Raw genomic sequence first — 25,683 nt, forward strand, 5'->3', positions numbered from 1 at the left:
AGACACGCTCCGCTGTTGTGTATGAACACATGTGTTCTTAGCTTTACTCTTAATGTTCATGGCGAAGGTTCAAACTGCTTCGTTCATTGTTATATGGTTGGAAACAGAAAATGCTTCATGTGGTAATTGGTATAATGTCTTGAATAACTTGATACTTGGCAATTGTTGTGCTCAAATAGATCATGTTTAAGCTCTTGCATCATGTACTTTGCACCTATTAATGAAGAACTACCATAGAGCTTGTTGAAATTTGGTTTGCATGATTGGTCTCTCTAAAGTCTAGATATTTTCTGGTGAGGGTTTGAACAACAAGGAAGATAGTGTAGAGTCTTATAATGCTTGCAATATATTCTTATGTAAGTTTTGCTGTACCGGTTCATACTTGAGTTTGCTTCAAACAACCTTGCTAGCCTAAGCCTTGTATTGAGATGGAATACTTCTCGTGCATCCAAATCCTTGAGCCAAAAACTATGCCACTTGTGTCCACCATACCTACCTACTACATGGTATTTCTCTGCCATTCCAAAGTAAATTGCTTGAGTGCTACCTTTAAAATTCCATTCTTTGTCTTTGCAATATATAGCTCATGGGAAAAATAGCTTTAAAACTATTGTGGTATTGAATATGTCGCTTATGTATCTTATTTCTAATAAGTTGCTTGTTGAGCAATAACCATGTTCCTGGGGACGCCATCAACTATTTCACCTTTGTTGAATATCATGTGAGTTGCTATGCATGTTCGTCTTGTCTGAAGTAAGGGTGATTTATCATGATCAAATGGTTTGAGTATGCATATTGTTAGAGAAGAACATTGGGCCGCTAACTAAAGCCATGATCCATGGTGGAAGTTTCAGTTTGGACAACAATCCTCAATCTCATATGAGAATATTATCTGTTGTTGAATGCTTATGCATTAAAGAGGAGTCCATTATCTGTTGTCTATGTTGTCCCGGTATGGATGTCTAAGTTGAGAATAATCAAAAGCGAGAAATCCAATGCGAACTTTCTCCTTAGACCTTTGTACAGGCGGCATAGAGGTACCCCTTTGTGACCCTTGGTTGAAACATATTTTATGCAATGATAATCCATGTAAATCCAAGCTAATTAGGACAAGGTGCGGGCACTATTGGTATACTATGCATGAGGCTTGCAACTTATAAGATGTCTTATGCATAACACATATGAATTAGGGATTTCTATTTTCGTGCCCTCGGTTCCTTAGTTGTGCTCAGTTTTCCCCAGCTCCTTAGTTTTTCCTCAGTTTTCCCCAAGTGCTTGTGTGAAACCCGCAGAAGCAGCTCAGACAGCAGGATTCCCGTTAAGTTGACCGTTCCGTGCTGACGTGTGGGGCCATGCCGTGTGGGCCCGCGTCGCGTGGGGCTGGTAGAAAGGGACCGTGTGGGACAGGACGAGATAGCGTTTGGTTGCACGTGAGCAGGAGCTGGGTTTTGTCTCTCTCGGCCATTGGCATTTCCCTTTTAAGAGTACCTTTTCTTCCTCCTTCTCTCTGCCTTTTTTCACCTAATTAGTATCAAATCTAGAGAAGCTTGCATTTATGTCTTTCTTCAATTATTATTTGTGCCTTTTGGCCCTCGTTGTTTGCCCAATATGGCAGCAAATCTAGTAGGGAGCCCAATCTAGTACTCCATCTGGTCCATATGTATGTAGTTAAATCTAGAAGCAAATCTACAGGGAATGTACGATAAATTCACAAGGTCATATAGTAGAATAGGGATAGATAATAGGGATCCCTCCCTAGATAATAAGCTGCATTCAGCAGCCAAACATAGTAGGGTTCGAGGTTCTTCACAGCACCATCATACTAACAACATAACAACGAGGGATCCCTAGCTAACAACAAAGGGATCCCAACAACAAAATGGAGGAGGCAGCAGCAGCACACGTCCAGGACTCCGCCTACCCCATATGCCTCTGCCTCCACTTGTTGCTCCCCTTGGGAGCCTTGGGCTTGAGCGGAGGCATGCGCCCGGTGGAGATCTCCACCCGCTGGATGCTGCGGAGGTGCATGCCGAGCGCCAAGTGCTTGGCGCGGAAGGAGTGGGGTTCACCGACGCGCCGACCTTGGGGTTGGTGTTGCCGATGTTCTCGGCATGCGTGAGGAGGCAGTTGAAGTCAGTGCCACCGAGCCTCCTAGTGCAGAAGGGGCACCTGTAGACACCCTTGGCGATGGCGAAGTAGGAGACGTACTGGCCGACCTGCAGCCTCCGCAGCACCTGGCGAGTCTTGATGTCATGGTGCTCGTCGTCGCTGCCGACGTCGCTGCCAGACAGCTGATCCATATCAAACGGGAACTATTAGTGAATGAGTTGCAACGATGACTAACGTGCATGATAACAAAGTTAGGAAAAACAGAGGCAGCCTCAGTTAGAGTGGACCCGATTATATGTCTACAGGGATGTAGTCAGCGAACCAAAGCTCATGCACAACAGATTTGTACACAGAAATGGTTCGCTGAACCCTCCCTGTAAAAATTTGTGCCCACCGATTCATCATAGGCAAAGAAACAGATTCCAGATCTGAACTTGAACACATTCCAGATTATTTGCAAAATTAAATGGTTGATATCTTTTGATTCGTGCATAAAATAACTGATTGAGATCCTATGATTACTTGCATAAATTAACTGATTGAGATCCCATTATTACTTGCATAAATTAACCGAACGGCCGAACCCCAAATCTTAAACGAAATCAAGGAGGGATCAAAGCAAAATGGAATAAAATCGGCGCAAATATTAGCCCAATACTCATCCATCCATAGATCCATATACACCAGCAAAAATAGGGTTCAAAAAGGAATGGGGAACAAAAAAGGAAGCAAACCGTAGTTACCTTGTTCCATGCGTCCTCCATGGAGTTGTCGTAGGGGTTCGAGGGCGGGACGTACGACACATACTCGTAGGGGTCATATCCCAGCGGGATCTGACCGCGACCGGCGGTAGCAGCCTCCGATGCACCGGCGGAGGAGGCGGCGACGTCCGTTGAGGGGACGGCGTCGAAGAGGGAGGCGTCGCGCTTGGAGCCGAGGGCGCCGTGGACGATGGGATTGGCATTCTCCTTGTCCATCTCGCCGGCAGAGGAGAGGGAGAGGGAGAGGGTTTTTTGCTTTGGAGAAGATGATGGGACGTGAGAGAGGCGGCGTTGCGTAGGCGAGTGAGAGTGACAGAGATAGTGGGAGGAGGCGTCTATAAAGGCAAGGGGTGGTTAATGCGACCCGCGTCCTACGCGTCCACCACTGCACGTCTGCACGTCTTGGACTTCTGCAATGCGACACGCGTCCACGATTGCACGTCTTCGACTTCTGCACCGCGACCCGCGTCTACGCGTCAACAATTGCACGTCTTCCATTTCTGCACCGCAACACGTGTCCTCAAGTCTAACCCTGGAAATTTAGATATACTCAGGTATAACCACGAGTATTATACTAGCATTTTTGTGTGCTCAGTTTTCCCCTTGAGTGCTAATACTGGCTAGTGCAATATGCTCAGTTTTACCCTCAAGTAGCTGGTCAACAGACAGTCAACAAATGGGATTAACTAGTTAAATGAGTCATTTAATGTGCAAAAAATTCCAAAAAATAGTGGCACATACTCATGGAGTCTTTACCACAAATTGCCAGTTCTCAAAACATAGATAAGTCATAGATAAATCAAGTTTTACCACAAATTGCCACTTCTCAAAGGCCTTCTCAAATCACCTAGTAGCTATGAAGGTGCATGGTTTTCCACAATAAGCCCTTCCCAAAACAGCTTTCCCCAAAACATACTTTGTCTAAATGAGGCCACAATTCTCACACTCATGTATATTTGTATTGCAAATAGTTTGAGATAGGCCAAGATGGGTTTCATTGTACAAAACACGCATTTTCCATTTTTAAAATCTCATATTTGAATCCCTTAGTCTGTTTATTACATAGGTGCCCTTGGTTTCTTGATACTACTCAGTTTTGCCCTCTCCCTCCACAAATTCTCTCACACGTGCAACATTGCCCTGATTGGTCTAGCCCATGTCACGCGGATCGTGCCCGCCGACCGTTGATCGTATGATCTAACGGGCAGGATAACCCCTCTCTCTCTCTCTCTGTCGGCGGTTACCTTCCACTCTCTAAGTATGCTAACGGGCAGGATAACCCCTCTCTCTCTATCATTTTCATGCGCTAAAAATTATAAACTCTTTTAGGCATTACTTTTCACGAAAAAATGATAAACCATCACCGATTTGTTGTAGCCATTAATTTTCACGCAAAAAATGATAAACCATCACCGATTTGTTGTAGCCATTAATTTTCACGAAAAAAACTGATAAACCATCACCGATTTGTTGTAGCCACGAAGAAAATGATAAATCATCACCGATTTGTTGTATCCATTACTTTTCACGCAAAAAATGTTAAACCATCACCGATTTCTTGTAGCCATTACTATTCACGGTAAAAATGATAAAGGAACCAATCTATCTATCTCTGTATTTGAAGTTTGGAAGGGTTCACCATCTACTTATGTTAACTTTCGAGGTTTTGACCTGAAAACAAATGGGTATTATAAAGGGAAATAAAAGTTCAAAAAAATGTAAAAAAGAAACAATCTACCTATCTTTGTATAGAAGATTGTGTGTATGATTTTTGAGGTCATTTAGAGAAGGTAGAAAAAATCCCTTTTGAGAAGGTCGAAAAAATCTAACTTGTTACAAAAGTTGGTTTCAGTGAGACCTAACCAAATTTGGCATACATTATGCCATATCTATAACAACAAGGAATATCTAAAAGGGAAATTTTTACAAAATTTGAAATTTAGGGCGAAAATGATGCCATACATGATGCTGTTTTTCGAGGTTTTGACCTAAAAATCAATTGGGTATTATAAAGGGAAATAAAAAGTCCGAAAAATATAAAAACAAAACAATTTATCTATCTATGTATAGAAGATCATCTGTCTGAAATTTGAGGTCATTTAGAGAAGGTAGAATAAATCACCTTGTTAGAAAAGCTGGTTTCAGTGAGACGAAACGACATGCGTTTAAGCAAAGTGATTTTTTCGAACATCTCCAAATGACCCCAAATTTGCCATACATGATGCCATACGTGTAACAATAAGGAAACCCATCTAAATAGTGTCAAAAAAGTTTGCCCAACCGTATAGCTCTATCAAAAAGAACCTCACCATGGCGCTAGTATAATTTTGGGCTTAGTTACAAACTTTCGTTACGTACCTAACCTTCAACACGAAAATTGTTTCAAATCACTTTTGGCGTACAAGAAACAAATCCCACCTTGATTCGAGCACCACAGCCTCCAAATGATGCCGATGCCGATATCGGCATGGTCAGAACGGCTATGCTCGCCGCCACTGCTAGGTCACCGTCGGGATGCACCCTCAATCCCGTCCCCTCATTCGATCACTGACACACCAGAGATACCGCCGAGGCCAATGCCGAACGTACATGTTGATGCCAATGCCGAACATGCATGCACGCTGCTGTGGGCACGGCCACGCCGCCCCGCTATGTTGGACGTCACAGACCACCGCGAGGTCTTTCCCTTCGCCACCACACTCTTCTAGCACCCATCTATACACGCCAGAAAGGAGAGACACTAGTTTTCTCTACATTGCTCGCGTTCGTGTCGGACACGGTCAGTCAAAGTTTTGAGGTATTCGTCGATGTCGTTGACCATTTCTTCTCTTCTTTGCATGGTTAAACGCGTCTAGTTCATATCTATCTAATGCGTCTGGTCTCGCCTCATGCAGTTCTTTGTGGACGTCGATCTCATCTCGGCACCCCGCAGGCCACCTCCTCTGTGCCATCGCTGTAGAGCTCCGTTTAAAAATCTATTCCTACCCGTGTATTGCCCCTTGTATCAGCGCCATGGCCCACTTGTCATTCGATATATCGAAGCCCCACTCGTGCGCGTTTTGGTCAGGGATACAGCGATGCTTACGGTCAAACAAAGATGGATGGTCTGACGTGTCTTTGTGGGCTCTACATGGCCCCACTAGTCAGAAGATAACGGTCAATCGTCGGGCAACCGACCGTTACAGCACCTGTGATGGTTTCAGACAAGGTCTTGGGGAAAACTGAGGAAAAACTAAGGAGCTGGGGAAAACTGAGCACAACTAAGGAACCGGGGGCACGAAAATAGAAATCCCTATGAATTATTACTACCGTTGACAAAATTGTTTCTATGTTTTCAAAATAAAAGCTCTAGCACAAATATAGCAATACATGCTTCCCTCTGCGAAGGGCCCTTATCTTTTACTTTTATGTTGAGTCAGTTTACCTACTTCTTTCTATCTTAGAAGCAAACACTTGTGTCAACCGTGTGCATTGATTCTTACATATTTGCTTATTTGCATTACTTTGTGTTGACAATTATCCATGAGATAAACATGTTGAAGTTGAAAGCAACTGCTGAAACTTATATCTTCCTTTGTGTTGCTTCAAAAGTTTCTACTAAGAATCTATTGCTTTATGAGTTAACTCCTATGCAAATTTTATTGATGCTTGTCTTGAAAGTACTATTCATGAAAAGTCTTTGCTATATGATTCAGTTGTTTATTCATTGTCTTAACCATTGCTTCGAATCACTTCATTCATCTCATATGCTTTACAATAGTATTGATCAAGATTATGATAGCATGTCACTTCAGAAATTATCCTTGTTATCGTTTACCTACTCGAGGGCGAGTAGGAACTAAGCTTGGGGATGCTTGATACGTCTCAAACGTATCTATAATTTCTTATGTTCCATGCTACTTTTATGATGATACTCACATGTTTTATACACACTTTATGTCATTATTATGCATTTTCCGGCACTAACCTATTGACGAGATGCCGAAGAGCCAGTTGCTGTTTTCTGCTGTTTTTGGTTTCAGAAATCCTACAAAGGAAATATTCTCGGAATTGGACGAAATCAACACCCAGGGTCTTATTTTTCCACGAAGCTTCCAGAAGACCGAACGGGATACGAAGTGGGGCGACGAGGCGTCGCCACCATAGGGCCGCGCGGCCAAAGGGGGGCCCGCGCCGCCCTATGGTGTGGGCCCATCGTCAGCCCTCCGACTCTGCCCTTCCGCCTACTTATAGCCTTCGTCGCGAAAACCCCTGTACCGAGAGCCACGATACGGAAAACCTTCCAGAGATGCCGCCGCCAATCCCATCTCGGGGGATTCAGGAGATCGCCTTCGGCACCCTGCCGGAGAGGGGAATCATCTCCCCGAGGACTCTTCATCACCATGATCGCCTCCGGATTGATGTGTGAGTAGTTCACCCCTGGACTATGGATCCATAGCAGTAGCTAGATGGTTGTCTTCTCCTCTTGTGCTATCATGTTAGATCTTGTGAGCTGCCTATCATGATTGCTGACGTGGGAGTTGACGTGGGATCAACGTCGCCAGAAAGTAGCTTCCTTGTGACGGTAAAGCACTCGTCCGTTGGGAACCCCAAGAGGAAGGTATGATGTGTACAGCAGCAAGTTTTCCCTCAGTAAGAAACCAAGGTTTATCGAACCAGTAGGAGTCAAGAAGCACGTTGAAGGTTGTTGGTGACGGAGTGTAGTGCGGCGCAACACCAGGGATTCCGGCGCCAATGTGGAACCTGCACAACACAACCAAAGTACTTTGTCCCAACGAAACAGTGAGGTTGTCAATCTCACCGGCTTGCTGTAGCAAAGGATTAGATGTATAGTGTGGATGATGATTGTTTGCAGAAAACAGTAAAACAAGTATTGCAGTAAATTGTATTCGATTAAAAGAATGGACCGGGGTCCACAGTTCACTAGAGGTGTCTCTCCCATAAGATAAATAGCATGTTGGGTGAATAAATTACAGTTGGGCAATTGACAAATAGAGAGGGCATGACAATGCACATACATGATATGATGAGTATTGTGAGATTCAATTGGGCATTATGACAAAGTACATAGACCTCTATCCAGCATGCATCTATGCCTAAAAAGTCCACCTTCAGGTTATCATCCGAACCCCTTCCAGTATTAAGTTGCAAACAACAGACAATTGCATTAAGTATGGTGCGTAATGTAATCAATAACTACATCCTCTGACATAGCATCAATGTTTTATCCCTAGTGGCAATAGCACATCCACAACCTTAGAACTTTCTGTCACTGTCCCAGATTTAATGGAGGCATGAACCCACTATCGAGCATAAATACTCCCTCTTGGAGTTAAGAGCAAAAACTTGGCCAGAGCCTCTACTAATAACGGAGAGCATGCAAGATCATAAACAACACATAGGTAATAGATTGATAATCAACATAACATAGTATTCTCTATCCATCAGATCCCAACAAACACAACATATAGCATTACAGATAGATGATCTTGATCATGATAGGCAGCTCACAAGATCCGACAATGAAGCACATAAGGAGAAGACGACCATCTAGCTACTGCTATGGACCCATAGTCCAGGGGTGAACTACTCACTCATCAATCCGGAGGCGACCATGGCGGTGTAGAGTCCTCCGGGAGATGATTCCCCTCTCCGGCAGGGTGCCGGAGGCGATCTCCTGAATCCCCCGAGATGGGATTGGCGTCGGCGGTGTCTCTGGAAGGTTTTCCGTATCGTGGCTCTCGGTACTGGGGGTTTCGCGACGAAGACTTTAAGTAGGCGGAAGGGCAGGTCAGGGGGCCACACGAGGGGCCCACACACTAGGTCGGCGCGGCCAGGGCTTGGGCCGCGCCGCCCTGTAGTGTGGCCACCTCGTGGCCCCACTTCGTCTCCTCTTCGGTCTTCTGGAAGCTTCGTGTGAAAATAGGCCCCTGGGCGTTGATTTCGTCCAATTCCGAGAATATTTCCTTACTAGGATTTCTGAAACCAAAAACAGCAGACAAAGAATCGGCTCTTCGGCATCTCGTTAATAGGTTAGTGCCGGAAAATGCATAATAATGACATATAATGTGTATAAAACATGTGAGTATCATCATTAAGGTAGCATGGAACATAAGAAATTATAGATACGTTTGAGACGTATCAAGCATCCCCAAGCTTAGTTCCTACTCGTCCCGAGTAGGTAAATGATAACAAAGATAATTTCTTAGTGACAATGCTACCAACATAATCTTGATCAATACTATTGTAAGCACATGTAATGAATGCAGCGATTTGAAACAATGGTAAATGACATGAGTAAACAATTGAATCATAAAGCAAAGACTTTTCATGAATAGTACTTCAAGACAAGCATCAATAAGTCTTGCATAAGAGTTAACTCATAAAGCAATAATTCAAAGTAAAGGTATTGAAGCAACACAAAGGAAGATGAAGTTTCAGCAGTTGCTTTCAACTTGTAACATGTATATCTCATGGATATTGTCAATGTAAAGTAATATAACAAGTGCAATATGCAAGTATGTAGGAATCAATGCACAGTTCACACAAGTGTTTGCTTCTTGAGGTGGAGAGAAATAGGTGAACTGACTCAACATAAAAGTAAAAGAAAGGCCCTTCGCAGAGGGAAGCATTGATTGCTATATTTGTGCTAGGGCTTTGGTTTTGAAAACAAGAAACAATTTTGTCAACGGTAGTAATAAAGCATATGAGTTATGTAAATTATATCCTACAAGTTGCAAGCCTCATGCATAGTATACTAATAGTGCCCGCACCTTGTCCTAATTAGCTTGGATTACCGGGATTATCATTGCAATACACATGTTTTAACCAAGTGTCACAAAGGGGTACCTCTATGCCGCCTGTACAAAGGTCTAAGGAGAAAGTTCACATTGGATTTCTCGCTTTTGATTATTCTCAACTTAGACATCCATACCGGGACAACATAGATAACAGATAATGGACTCCTCTTTAATGCATAAGCATGTAGCAACAATTAATGTTCTCATATGAGATTGAGGATATATGTCCAAAACTGAAACTTCCACCATGATTCATGGCTTTAGTTAGCGGCCCAATGTTCTTCTCTAACAGTATGCATGCTCTAACCATTAAATAAGTGGTAAATCGCCCTTACTTCAGACAAGACGAACATGCATAGCAACTCACATGATATTCAACAAAGAGTAGTTGATGGCGTCCCCAGGAACATGGTTATCGCACAACAAGCAACTTAATAAGAGATAAAGTGCATAAGTACATATTCAATACCACAATAGTTTTTAAGCTATTTGTCCCATGAGCTATATATTGTAAAGGTGAAGAATGGAAATTTTAAAGGTAGCACTCAAGCAATTTACTTTGGAATGGCGGAGAAATACCATGTAGTAGGTAGGTATGGTGGACACAAATGGCATAGTGGTTGGCTCAAGGATTTTGGATGCATGAGAAGTATTCCCTCTCGATACAAGGCTTAGGCTAGCAAAGTTATTTGAAACAAACATAAGGATGAAGCGGTGCAGCAAAACTCACATAAAAGACATATTGTAAACATTATAAGACTCTATACCGTCTTCCTTGTTGTTCAAACTCAATACTAGAAATTATCTAGACCTTAGAGAAACCAAACATGCAAATCAGATTTTAGCATGCTCTATGTATTTCTTCATTAATAAGTGCAAAGTATATGATGCAAGAGCTTAAATATGAGCACAACAATTGCCAAGTATCACATTATTCAAGATATTATACCAATTACCACATATATCATTTTCCAATTCCAACCATATAACAATTTAACGAAGAAGAAACTTTCGCCATGAATACTATGAGTAAAGCCTACGGACATATTTGTCCATATGCAACAGCGGAGCGTGTCTCTCTCCCACACAATGAATGCTAGGATCCATTTTATTTAAACAAAACAAAAACAACAACAAACCGACGCTCCAAGCAAAGTACATAAGATGTGACGGAATAAAAATATAGTTTCACTAGAGGAACCTGATAATGTTGTCGATGAAGAAGGGGATGCCTTGGGCATCCCCAAGCTTAGACGCTTGAGTCTTCTTGATATATGCAGGGGTGAACCACCGGGGCATCCCCAAGCTTAGAGCTTTCACTCTCCTTGATCATAGTGTATATCATCCTCCTCTCTTGATCCTTGAAAACTTCCTCCACACCAAACTCAAAACAAACTCATTAGAGGGTCAGTGCATAATCAAAATTCACATATTCAGAGGTGACACAATCATTCTTTATACTTCTGGACATTGCACAAAGCTACTGAAAGTCAATGGAATCGAAAAATCCATCAAGCATGACAAAACAGGCAATGCAAAATAAAAGGCAGAATCTGTCAAAACAGAACAGTTCGTAAAGACGTATTTTTAACAGGCACCAGACTTGCTCAGATGAGAAAACTTAAAACTAATGAAATTTGCGTACATAGCTGAGGATCACTCACGTAAATTGGCATAATTTTTTGAGTTACCTACAGAGAATTAGACCCAGATTCGTGACAGCAAAGAAAACTGTTTCTGCGCAGTAATCCAAATCTAGTATCATCCTTCTATTAGAGACTTTACTTGGCACAACAATGCAATAAAACTAAGATAAGGAGAGGTTGCTACAGTAGTAAACAACTTCCAAGACTCAAATATAAAATAAAAGTGCAGAAGTAAAATCATGGGTTGTCTCCCATAAGCGCTTTTCTTTAACGCCTTTCAGCTAGGCGCGGAAAGTGTGTATCAAGTATTATCAAGAGACGAAGTATCAACATCATAATTTGTTCTAATGATAGAATAAAAAGGTAACTTCATTCTCTTTCTAGGGAAGTGTTCCATACCTTTGTTGAGAGGAAATTGATATTTAATATTACCTTCCTTCATATCCATGATAGCACCAACAGTTCGAAGAAAAGGTCTTCCAAATATAATGGGACAAGATGCATTGCATTCAATATCCAAGACAACAAAATCAACGGGGACAAGGTTATTGTTAACGGTAATGCGAACATTATCAACTCTCCCCAAAGGTTTCTTTATAGCATTATCAGCAAGATTAACATCCAAATAACAATTTTTCAATGGTGGCAAGTCAAGCATATTATAGATTTTCTTAGGCATAACGGAAATACTTGCACCAAGATCACATAAAGCATTACAATCAAAGTAATTGACCTTCATCTTAATGATGGGCTCCCAACTATCCTCTAGCTTCCTAGGAATAGTAGTTTCAAGTTTTAGTTTCTCTTCTCTAGCTTTTATGAGAGCATTTGTAATATGTTTTGTGAAAGCCAAATTTATAGCACTAGCATTAGGACTCTTACCAAGTTTTTGTAAGAACTTTATAACTTCAGAGATGTGGCAATCATCAAAATCTAAACCATTATGATCTAAAGCAATGGGATCATTGTCCCCAATGTTGGAAAAAATTTCAGCAGTTTTATCACAGCAGATTTCAATGATTTGATGAGTTTTTCGCGCTTTGCATTAGAAGTGGAAACATTGCCAACACCAATTCTTTTAACATTATTAGTAAGAGGTGCAGCAACATGTGTAGCATTAGCATTGCTAGTGGTAGTAATAGTCCAAACTTTAGCTATATTATTCTCTTCTAGTTTTTCATTTTCTTCTTTTTCCCACCTAGCATGCAGTTCAGCCATTAATCTTATATTCTCATTAATTCTAACTTGGATGGCATTTGCTGACAATCCGAATGAATCAGTCTTTCTACAGAGGTAAATTTGTGCCTATTAGGCAAGAGGATAGCAAGTTCTAAGTAACAATTTTATTTTCATTATCCCTATTAGGCATAACTTTCAATTTCAAAAGATCAACATCAGCAGCAAGACTATCAACTTTAGAAGCAAGTATATCAATTTTCCCAAGCTTTTCTTCAACAGATTTGTTAAAAGCAGTTTGTGTACTAATAAATTCTTTAAGCACAGCTTCAAGTCCAGGGGGTGTGTTCCTATTATTGTTGTAGGAATTCCCATAAGAATTACCATAGCCGTTGCCATTATTATAAGGATATGGCCTATAGTTGTTACTAGAATTGTTCCGATAAGCATTGTTGTTGAAATTATTATTTTTAATGAAGTTTACATCAACATGTTCTTCTTGTGCAACCAATGAAGCTAATGGAACATTATTAGGATCAACATTTGTCCTATCATTCACAAGCATAGACATAATAGCATCAATCTTACCACTCAAGGAAGAGGTTTCTTCGACAGAATTTACCTTCTTACCTTGTGGAGCTCTTTCCGTGTGCCATTCAGAGTAATTAATCATCATATTATCAAGAAGCTTTGTTGCTTCACCAAGAGTGATGGACATAAAGGTACCTCCAGCAGCTGAATCCAATAGGTTCCGCGAAGAAAAATTCAGTCCTGCATAAAAGGTTTGGATGATCATCCAAGTAGTCAGTCCATGGGTTGGGCAATTTTTAACCAAAGATTTCATTCTTTCCCATGCTTGTGCAACATGCTCAGTATCCAATTGTTTAAAATTCATTATGCTACTCCTCAAAGATATAATTTTAGCAGGGGGATAATATCTACCAATAAAAGCATCCTTGCATTTAGTCCATGAATCAATACTATTCTTAGGCAGAGATAGCAACCAATCTTTAGCTCTTCCTCTTAGTGAGAAAGGGAACAATTTCAATTTTATTATGTCACCATCTACATCTTTATACTTTTGCATATCACAAAGTTCAACAAAATTATTGAGATGGGCAGCAGCATCATCAGAACTAACACCAGAAAATTGCTCTCGCATAACAAGATTCAGTAAAGCAGGTTTAATTTCAAAGAATTCTGCTGTAGTAGCAGGTGGAGCAATAGGTGTGCATAAGAAATCATTATTATTTGTGTTTGTGAAGTCACACAACTTAGTATTTTCAGGAGTACCCATTTTAGCAACAGTAAATAAAGTAAACTAGATAAAGTAAATGCAAGTAACTAATTTTTTTGTGTTTTTAATATAGCAAACAAGATAGCAAGTAAAGTAAAACTAGCAACTAATTTTTTTTGTGTTTTGATTTAGTGCAGCAAACAAAGTAGTAAATAAAATAAAGCAAGACAAAAACAAAGTAAAGAGATTGGATTGTGAAGACTCCCCTTGCAGCGTGTCTTGATCTCCCCGGCAACGGCGCCAGAAAAAGAGCTGCTGACGTGGGAGTTGACGTGGGATCAACGTCGCCAGAAAGTAGCTTCCTTGTGACGGTAAAGCACTCGTCCGTTGGGAACCCCAAGAGGAAGGTATGATGTGTACAGCAGCAAGTTTTCCCTCAGTAAGAAACCAAGGTTTATCGAACCAGTAGGAGTCAAGAAGCACGTTGAAGGTTGTTGGTGACGGAGTGTAGTGCGGCGCAACACCAGGGATTCCGGTGCCAACGTGGAACCTGCACAACACAACCAAAGTACTTTGTCCCAACGAAACAGTGAGGTTGTCAATCTCACCGGCTTGCTGTAGCAAAGGATTAGATGTATAGTGTGGATGATGATTGTTTGCAGAAAACAGTAAAACAAGTATTGCAGTAAATTGTATTCGATTAAAAGAATGGACCGGGGTCCACAGTTCACTAGAGGTGTCTCTCCCATAAGATAAATAGCATGTTGGGTGAACAAATTACAGTTGGGCAATTGACAAATAGAGAGGGCATGACAATGCACATACATGATATGATGAGTATTGTGAGATTCAATTGGGCATTACGACAAAGTACATAGACCGCTATCCAGCATGCATCTATACCTAAAAAGTCCACCTTCAGGTTATCATCCGAACCCCTTCCAGTATTAAGTTGCAAACAACAGACAATTGCATTAAGTATGGTGCGTAATGTAATCAATAACTACATCCTCGGACATAGCATCAATGTTTTATCCCTAGTGGCAACAACACATCCACAACCTTAGAACTTTACATCGCATCCCAGATTTAATGGAGGCATGAACCCACTATCGAGCATAAATACTCCCTCTTGGAGTTAAGAGCAAAAACTTGGCCAGAGCCTCTACTAATAACGGAGAGCATGCAAGATCATAAACAACACATAGGTAATAGATTGATAATCAACATAACATAGTATTCTCTATCCATCGGATCCCAACAAACACAACATATAGCATTACAGATAGATGATCTTGATCATGATAGGCAGCTCACAAGATCCGACAACGAAGCACATAAGGAGAAGACGACCATCTAGCTACTGCTATGGACCCATAGTCCAGGGGTGAACTACTCACTCATCAATCCGGAGGCGACCATGGCGGTGTAGAGTCCTCCGGGAGATGATTCCCCTCTCCGGCAGGGTGCCGGAGGCGATCTCCTGAATCCCCCGAGATGGGATTGGCGGCGGCGGCGTCTCTGGAAGGTTTTCCGTACCGTGGCTCTCGGTACTGGGGGTTTCGCGACGAAGACTTTAAGTAGGCGGAAGGGCAGGTCAGGGGGCTACACGAGGGGCCCACACACTAGGTCGGCGCGGCCAGGGCTTGGGCCGCGCCGCCCTGTGGTGTGGCCACCTCGTGGCCCCACTTCGTCTCCTCTTCGGTCTTCTGGAAGCTTCGTGTGAAAATAGGCCCCTGGGCGTTGATTTCGTCCAATTCCGAGAATATTTCCTTACTAGGATTTCTGAAACCAAAAACAATGAGATAACGACAATCGGCTCTTCGGCATCTCGTTAATAGGTTAGTGCCGGAAAATGCATAATAATGACATATAATGTGTATAAAATATGTGAGTATCATCATAAAAGTAGCATGGAACATAAGAAATTATAGATACGTTTGAGACGTATCAATGATCAAGATCATCTATTTGTAATGCTACATGTTGTATTTATTGGGATCCGATGAATATGGAATACTATGTCAAGTTGATTATCAATCTATCATATATGTGTTGTTTATGATCTTGCATGCTCTTCGTTGCTAGTACAGGCTCTGGCCAAGTTGATACTTGTAACTCCAAGAGGGAGTATTTATGCTCGATAGTGGGTTCATGCCTCCATTAAATCTGGGACAGTGATAGAAAGTTCTAAGGTTGAGGATGTGCTGTTGCCACTAGGGATAAAACAGCAATGCTTTGTCTAAGGATATTTGTGTTGATTACATTACGCACCATACTTAATGCAATTGTCTGTTGTTTGCAACTTAATACTGGAAGGGATGCGGATGCTAACCCGAAGGTGGACTTTTTAGGCATAGATGCATGCTGGATAGCGGTCTATGTACTTTGTCGTAATGCCCGATTGAATCTCACTCTACTCATCATGATATGTATGTGCATTGTTATGCCCTCTTTATTTGTCAATTGCCCAACTGTAATTTGTTCACCCAACATGCTATTTCTTATTGGAGAGACACCACTAGTGAACTGTGGACCCCGGTCCAATTCTTTTACATCTGAATACAATCTACTGCAAACATTGTTCTTTACTGTTCTTCGCATACAAACATCATTTTCCACACCATACGATTAATCCTTTGTTTACAGCAAGCCGGTGAGATTGACAACTGATACGTCTCAAACGTATCTATAATTTCTTATGTTCCATGCTACTTTTATGATGATACTCACATGTTTTATACACATTATATGTCATTATTATGCATTTTCCGGCACTAACCTACTAACGAGATGCCGAAGGGCCAGTTGCTGCTTTCTGCTGTTTTTGGTTTCAGAAATCCTAGTAAGGAAATATTCTCAGAATTGGACGAAATCAACGCCCAGGGGCCTATTTTTCCACGAAGCTTCCAGAAGACCGAGGGGGAGACGAAGTGGGGCCACGGGGCGCCGCCACACTAGGGCGGCGCGGCCTACAGGGGGCCCGCGCAGCCCTAGCGTGTGGGGCCCCCGTGACTCCTCCGACTCCGCCCTTCCGCCTACTTAAAGCCTTCGTCGCGAATACCCCAGTACCGAGAGCCACGATACGGAAAACCTTCCAGAGACGCCGCCGCCGCCAATCCCATCTCGGGGGATTCAGGAGATCGCCTCCGGCACCCTGCCGGAGAGGGGAATCATCTCCCGGAGGACTCTTATGAGAATCATCTCCCGGGGGATCAAATGGTTTGAATATGCATACTGTTAGAGAAGAACATTGGGCCGCTAACTAAAGCCATGATCCATGGTGGAAGTTTCAGTTTGGACAACAAACCTCAATCTCTTATGAGAATATTATCTGTTGTTGAATGCTTATGCATTAAAGAGGAGTCCACTATCTGTTGTCTATGTTGTCCCGGTATGGATGTCTAAGTTGAGAATAATCAAAAGCGAGAAATCCAATGCGAACTTTCTCCTTAGACCTTTGTACAGGCGGCATAGAGGTACCCCATTGTGACACTTGGTTAAAACATATGCTGTGCTATGATAATCCATGTAAATCCAAGCTAATTAGGACGAGGTGCGGGCACTATTGGTATACTATGCATGAGGCTTGCAACTTGTAAGATATAATTTACATAACACATATGCTTTATTACTACCGTTGACAAAATTGTTTCTTGTTTTCAAAATAAAAGCTCTAGCACAAATATAGCAATCCATGCTTCCCTCTGCGAAGGGCCTTTCTTCTACTTTTATGTTGAGTCAGTTTACCTACTTCCTTCTATCTCAAGAAGCAAACACTTGTGTTAACTGTGCATTGATTCCTACATACTTGCATATTGCACTTGTTATATTACTTTATGCTGACAATATCCATGAGATATACATGTTATAAGTTGAAAGCAACCGCTGAAACTTAATCTTCCTTTGTGTTGCTTCAATGCTTTTACTTTGAATTTATTGCTTTATGAGTTAACTCTTATGCAAGACTTATTGATGCTTGTCTTGAAAGTACTATTCATGAAAAGTCTTTGCTATATGATTCAATTGTTTACTCATTGTATTTACCATTGCTTCGAATCGCTGCATTCATTACATGTGCATACAATAGTATTGATCAAGATTATGATAGCATGTCACTTAAGAAATTATCTTTGTTATCGTTTACCTACTCGGGACGAGTAGGAACTAAGCTTGGGGATGCTTGATACGTCTCAAATGTATCTATAATTTCTTATGTTCCATGCTACTTTTATGATGATACTCACATGTTTTATACACATTATATGTCATTATTATGCATTTTCCGGCACTAACCTATTAACGAGATGCCGAAGAGCCAGTTGCTGTTTTCTGCTGTTTTTGGTTTCAGAAATCCTAGTAAGGAAATATTCTCGGAATTGGACGAAATCAACGCCCAGGGGCCTATTTTTCCACGAAGCTTCCGGAAGACCGAGGGGGAGACGAAGTGGGGCCACGGGGCGCCGCCACACTAGGGCGGCGCGGCCTACAGGGGGCCCGTGAAACCCTAGCGTGTGGGGCCCCCGTGACTCCTCCGACTCCGCCCTTCCGCCTACTTAAAGCCTTCGTCGCGAATACCCGTACCGAGAGCCACGATACGGAAAACCTTCCAGAGACGCCGCCGCCGCCAATCCCATCTCGGGGGATTCAGGAGATCGCCTCCGGCACCCTGCCGGAGAGGGGAATCATCTCCCGGAGGACTCTTCACCGCCATGGTCGCCTCCGGATTGATGTGTGAGTAGTTCACCCCTGGACTATGGGTCCATAGCAGTAGCTAGATGGTCGTCTTCTCCTCATTGTGCTATCATTGTCGGATCTTGTGAGCTGCCTAACATGATCAAGATCATCTATTTGTAATGCTACATGTTGCGTTTGTTGGGATCCGATGAATATGGAATACTATGCTATGTTGATTACCAATCTATTATCTATGTGTTGTTTATGATCTTGCATGCTCTCCGTTGCTAGTAGAGGCTCTGGCCAAGTTTTTGCTTGTAACTCCAAGAGGGAGTAATTATGCTCGATAGTGGGTTCATGCCTCCATTAAATCTGGGACAGTGACAGAAAGTTCTAAGATTGTGGATGTGTTGTTGCCACTAGGGATAAAACATCAAGTGCTATATCTAAGGATGTATTTGTTGATTACATTACGCACCATACTTAATGCAATTGTTTGTTGTTTGCAACTTAATACTGGAAGGGGTTCGGATGATAACCTGAAGGTGGACTTTTTAGGCATAGATGCATGCTGGATAGCGGTCTATGTACTTTGTCGTAATGCCCAATGGAATATCACACTACTCATCATAACATGTATGTGCATTGTTACGCTCTCTTTATTTGTCAATTGCCCAACTGTAATTTGTTCACCCAACATGCTATTTCTTATGGGAGAGACACCACTAGTGAACTGTGGACCCCGGTCCATTCTTTTACATCGAATACAATCTACTGCAATACTCGTTCTACTGTTTTCTGCAAACATCATCATCCACACTATACATTTAATCCTTTGTTACAGCAAGCCGGTGAGATTGACAACCTCACTGTTAAGTTGGGGCAAAGTAATTTGGTTGTGTTGTGCAGGTTCCACGTTGGCGCTGGAATCCCTGGTGTTGCGCCGCACTACACTCCGTCACCAACAACCTTCAACGTGCTTCTTGACTCCTACTGGTTCGATAAACCTTGGTTTCTTACTGAGGGAAAACTTGCTGCTGTACAACATCGTACCTTCCTCTTGGGGTTCCCAACGGATGAGTGCTTTACCGTCACAAGGAAGCTACTTTCTGGCGACGTTGCAATCCCACGTCAACTCCCACGTCAGCAGCTCTTTTTCTGGCGCCGTTGCCGGGGAGATCAAGACACGCTGCAAGGGGAGTCTCCACCTCCAATCTCTTTACTTTGTTTTTGTCTTGCTTTACTTTTATTTACTTCTTTGTTTGCTGCACTAAAAAAACACACACAAAAATTAGTTGCTAGTTTTACTTTGTTTACTATCTTGTTTGCCATATTAAAAACACAAAAAAATTAGTTACTTGCATTTACCTTATTTTTATTATCATGACTAGTCCTGTAGTTGTTACTCTATCACCTGAGGAATCAATTTTCACTTTTAAACAAGGAGGTGAAGAGAGTTTTAAAGAAGCTTGGTCTAGAATTTTTGATTCTTATAGTAAAACTGAACCTAAAATGACGCTAAGTTTGCTTCTTAGTAATTTTTATTTTGGGCTTATTCTTCGTTATAGATATGCCTTAGATGCTGTAGTGGGAGGAGATTTCCTTCACTGTGATGGGGATCAAGCTTTTAATGTCATAAAGAAATTGGTTGCATCATCTAGTTCCACTAATAATTATGATCCATCCCTTGTTAGTATTTATAATAGATTGAACACTCTTGAGACAAATGTATCTTGCTTAAAAGAAGGGTATGGTCGGATTCGTGAGCACTTTGATTATGTTCCAATAAACTCTGAACCATCAATGTGGGACCCCACTATTAAAGTTACTATTGATGGTAAAAAAATTGATGCTCGTTGTGATATTATGACTGAATTTTGCCTTATGCCTGAAAGTATTTATAAATCTTTGACACTCTGGGGACTTACCAAAGGAGGAGAAGGAATAACTCTCACTGATAACTCTGTTATAATTCCCAAGGGAATAGCTGAAGGAGTATTCACAAACCTTCTTGGAAAAACGGTATCCACTGATTATCTCGTTATTGAATGTGTAGGTACAGGACAAATCACACTTGGAAGATCCCTGCTAAAGCTCTTTGGAGTAATCATAGATGTGGAAAAAGGCACTCTAAGTTCCTCCATACCTGGATGCCATCATATATTCCCTAAACCAAAGAGTAAGAAGGGTAGGCACGGAGCCGCTGGTAAGAATGCCAATGCTTCATCTCTTGATAATACTTGATAAACACTTTCTGCGCCTAGCTGAAAGGCGTTAAAGAAAAGCGCTTATGGGAGACAACCCATGATTTTACTACAGCATTTTTGTTTTATATTTGAGTCTTGGAAGTTGTTACTACTGTAGCAACCTCTCCTTATCTTAGTTTTATTTCATTGTTGTGCCAAGTAAAGTCTTTGATAGTAAAGTTCATACTAGATTTGGATTGCTGCGCAGTAACAGATTTCTTACTGTCACGAATTTGAGTCGCCCCATCTGTAGGTAACTCAGAAAATTATGCCAATTTACGTGCGTGATCCTCAGATATGTACGCAACTTTCATTCAATTTGAGCATTTTCATCTGAGCAAGTTTAGTGCCCCAGAAAAATACGTCTTTACGTACTGTTCTGTTTTGACAGATTCTGCCTTTTATTTCGCATTGCCTGTTTTGCTATGTTTGATGGATTTCTTTATTCCATTAACTTTCAGTAGATTTGTGCAATGTCCAGAAGTGTTAAGAATGATTGTGTCACCTCTGAATATGTGAATTTTTGATTATGCACTAACCCTCAAATGAGTTTGTTTTGAGTTTGGTGTGGAGGAAGTTTTCAAGGATCAAGAGAGGAGGATGATACAATATGATCAAGGAGAGTGAAAGCTTTAAGCTTGGGGATGCCCCGGTGGTTCATCCCTGCATATTTCAAGAAGACTCAAGCGTCTAAGCTTGGGGATACCCAAGGCATCCCCTTCTTCATCGACAAATTATCAGGTTCCTCTAGTGAAACTATATTTTTATTCGGCCAGATCTTATGCGCTTTACTTGGAGCGTCTGTATGCTTTTGTTTTTGTTTTGTTTGAATAAAGTTGGATCATAGCATTCATTGTGTGGTAGAGAGACACGCTCGGCTGTTGCATATGGACAAATATGTCCTTAGGCTTTACTCATAATATTCATGGCGAAGGTTGAACTGCTTCGTTAATTCATTATATGGTTGGAAATGGAAAATGCTAGATGTGGTAATTGGTATAATATCTTGAATAATGTGATATTTGGCAATTGTTGTGCTCATGTTTAAGCTCTTGCATCATATACCTTGCACCCATTAATGAAGAAATACTGTAGAGCTTGTTAAAATTTGGTTTGCATAATTGGTCTCTCTAAGGTCTAGATATTTTCTAGTAAGGGTCGAACAACAAGGAAGACGGTATAGAGTCTTATAATGCTGACAATATGTCTTTTATGTGAGTTTTGCTGTACCGGTTCATACTTGTGTTTGCTTTAAACAACCTTGCTAGCCTAAACCTTGTATCGAGAGGGAATACTTCTTATGCATCCAAAATCCTTGAGCCAAACACTATGCCACTTGTGTCCACCATACCTACCTACTACATGGTATTTCTCCGCCATTCCAAAGTAAATTGCTTGAGTGCTACCTTTAAAGTTTCCATTCTTTATCTTTGCAATATATAGCTCATGGGACAAATAGCCTAAAAACTATTGTGGTATTGAATATGTACTTATGCATCTTATCTCTTATAAGTTGCTTGTTGAGCGATAACCATGTTCCTGGGGACGCCATCAACTTTTTCTTTGTTGAATATCATGTGAGTTGCTATGCATTTTCGCCTTGTCTGAAGTAAGGGTGATTTATCATGATCAAATGGTTTGAATATGCATACTGTTAGAGAAGAACATTGGGCCGCTAACTAAAGCCATGATCCATGGTGGAAGTTTCAGTTTGGACAACAAACCTCAATCTCTTATGAGAATATTATCTATTGTTGAATGCTTATGCATTAAAGAGGAGTCCACTATCTGTTGTCTATGTTGTCCCGGTATGGATGTCTAAGTTGAGAATAATCAAAAGCGAGAAATCCAATGCGAACTTTCTCCTTAGACCTTTGTACAGGCGGCATAGAGGTACCCCATTGTGACACTTGGTTAAAACATATGCTATGCTATGATAATCCATGTAAATCCAAGCTAATTAGGACGAGGTGCGGGCACTATTGGTATACTATGCATGAGGCTTGCAACTTGTAGGATATAATTTACATAACACATATGCTTTATTACTACCATTGACAAAATTGTTTCTTGTTTTCAAAATAAAAGCTCTAGCACAAATATAGCAATCCATGCTTCCCTCTGCGAAGGGCCTTTCTTCTACTTTTATGTTGATTCAGTTTACCTACTTCCTTCTATCTCAAGAAGCAAACACTTGTGTTAACTGTGCATTGATTCCTACATACTTGCATATTGCACTTGTTATATTACTTTATGCTGACAATATCCATGAGATATAAATGTTATAAGTTGAAAGCAACCGCTGAAACTTAATCTTCCTTTGTGTTGCTTCAATGCTTTTACTTTGAATTTATTGCTTTATGAGTTAACTCTTATGCAAGACTTATTGATGCTTGTCTTGAAAGTACTATTCATGAAAAGTCTTTGCTATATGATTCAATTGTTTACTCATTGTATTTACCATTGCTTCGAATCGCTGCATTCATTACATGTGCTTACAATAGTATTGATCAAGATTATGATAGCATGTCACTTAAGAAATTATATTTGTTATCGTTTACCTACTCGGGACGAGTAGGAACTAAGCTTGGGGATGCTTGATACGTCTCAAACGTATCTATAATTTCTTATGTTCCATGCTACTTTTATGATGATACTCACATGTTTTATACACATTATATGTCATTATTATGCATTTTCCGGCACTAACCTATTAACGAGATGCCGAAGAGCCAGTTGTTGTTTTCTGCTGTTTTTGGTTTCAGAAATCCTAGTAAGGAAATATTCTCGGAATTGGACAAAATCAACGCCCAGGGGCCTATTTTTCCACGAAGCTTCCGGAAGACCGAGGGGGAGACGAAGTGGGGCCACGGGGCGCCGCCACACTAGGGCGGCGCGGCCTACAGGGGGCCCGCGAAACCCTAGCGTGTGGGGCCCCCGTGACTCCTCCGACTCCGCCCTTCCGCCTACTTAAAGCCTTCGTCGCGAATACCCCAGTACCGAGAGCCACTATATGGAAAACCTTCCAGAGACGCCGCCGCCGCCAATCCCATCTCGGGGGATTCAGGAGATCGCCTCTGGCACCCTGCCGGAGAGGGGAATCATCTCCCGGAGGACTCTTCACCGCCATGGTCGCCTCCGGATTGATGTGTGAGTAGTTCACCCCTGGACTATGGGTCCATAGCAGTAGCTAGATGGTCGTCTTCTCCTCATTGTGCTATCATTGTCGGACCTTGTCAGCTGCCTAACATGATCAAGATCATCTATTTGTAATGCTACATGTTGCGTTTGTTGGGATCCGATGAATATGGAATACTATGCTATGTTGATTATCAATCTATTATCTATGTGTTGTTTATGATCTTGCATGCTCTCCGTTGCTAGTAGAGGCTCTGGCCAAGTTTTTGCTTGTAACTCCAAGAGGGAGTAATTATGCTCGATAGTGGGTTCATGCCTCCATTAAATGCAGGACGATGTGAGAAAGTTCTAAGATTGTGGATGTGCTGTTGCCACTAGGGATAAAACATCAATGCTATATCTAAGGATGTATTTGTTGATTACATTACGCACCATACTTAATGCAATTGTCTGTTGTTTGCAACTTAATACTGGAAGGGGTTCGGATGATAACCTGAAGGTGGACTTTTTAGGCATAGATGCATGCTGGATAGCGGTCTATGTACTTTGTCGTAATGCCCAATTGAATCTCACACTACTCGTCATAACATGTATGTGCATTGTTATGCTCTCTTTATTTGTCAATTGCCCAACTGTAATTTGTTCACCCAACATGCTATTTCTTATGGGAGAGACACCACTAGTGAACTGTGGACCCCGGTCCATTCTTTTACATCGAATACAATCTACTGCAATACTCGTTCTACTGTTTTCTTCAAACATCATCATCCACACTATACATGTAATCCTTTGTTACAGCAAGCCGGTGAGATTGACAACCTCACTGTTAAGTTGGGGCAAAGTAATTTGGTTGTGTTGTGCAGGTTCCACGTTGGCGCCGGAATCCCTGGTGTTGCGCCGCACTACACTCCGTCACCAACAACCTTCAACGTGCTTCTTGACTCCTACTGGTTCGATAAACCTTGGTTTCTTACTGAGGGAAAACTTGCTGCTATACAACATCATACCTTCCTCTTGGGGTTCCCAACGGACGAGTGCTTTACCGTCACAAGGAAGCTACTTTCTGGCGACGTTGCAATCCCACGTCAACTCCCACGTCAGCAACAACCTCACTGTTAAGTTGGGGCAAAGTATTTTGATTGTGTTGTGCAGGTTCCACGTTGGCGCCGGAATCCCTGGTGTTGCGCCGCACTACACTCCGCCACCAACAACCTTCACGTGTTCCTTGACTCCTACTGGTTTGATAAACCTTGGTTTCTTACTGAGGGAAAACTTGCTGTTGTACTCATCATACCTTCCTCTTGGGGTTCCCAACGGACGAGTGCTTTACCGTCACAAGGAAGCTACTTTCTGGCGCCGTTGCAATCCAACTCCCACGTCAGCATTCTCCCCCGAGGCTGAGGGCTCTACCGGTATCTATGTGGTTCATCTCTCTCTCCCATGGTGTGATCTTTATGTGATCATGAGCTTTGTAATGTAGTTGAATATGTAGATGTTACTCTTGTCTATTATGCACTCTAGAGGTTACTTTAATATGAACTCCGGATTCACTCTCCACGGTGTGATGGTGACAGTGTGCGCATCGTGTGTGATTCCTTTATGAAGTTGTGGAGCTTGTTTACTCCGGCTTGAGGTGTGCTTTTGCAGCCCTACACAATGAATGGTGTTTGTTATCCAACAAGAGAGTGTTTGAGAGTAGTATTTATTTATTCAGTTATGTGATCATTGTTGAGAGTGTCCACTAGTGAAAGTATGATCCCTAGGCCTTATTTCTAAGCATTGGAACACCGTTTCCAACAAGTTCTGCTACATGTTCGCTTGCTGCCATCTTTATTTCAGATTGCAATTACTACTTACAATCATCCATATTACTTGTATTTCACTATCTCTTCG

The sequence above is a fragment of the Lolium perenne genome, chromosome 7 (assembly GCF_019359855.2).
Source record: "Lolium perenne isolate Kyuss_39 chromosome 7, Kyuss_2.0, whole genome shotgun sequence".
Classification (NCBI taxonomy): domain Eukaryota; kingdom Viridiplantae; phylum Streptophyta; class Magnoliopsida; order Poales; family Poaceae; genus Lolium; species Lolium perenne.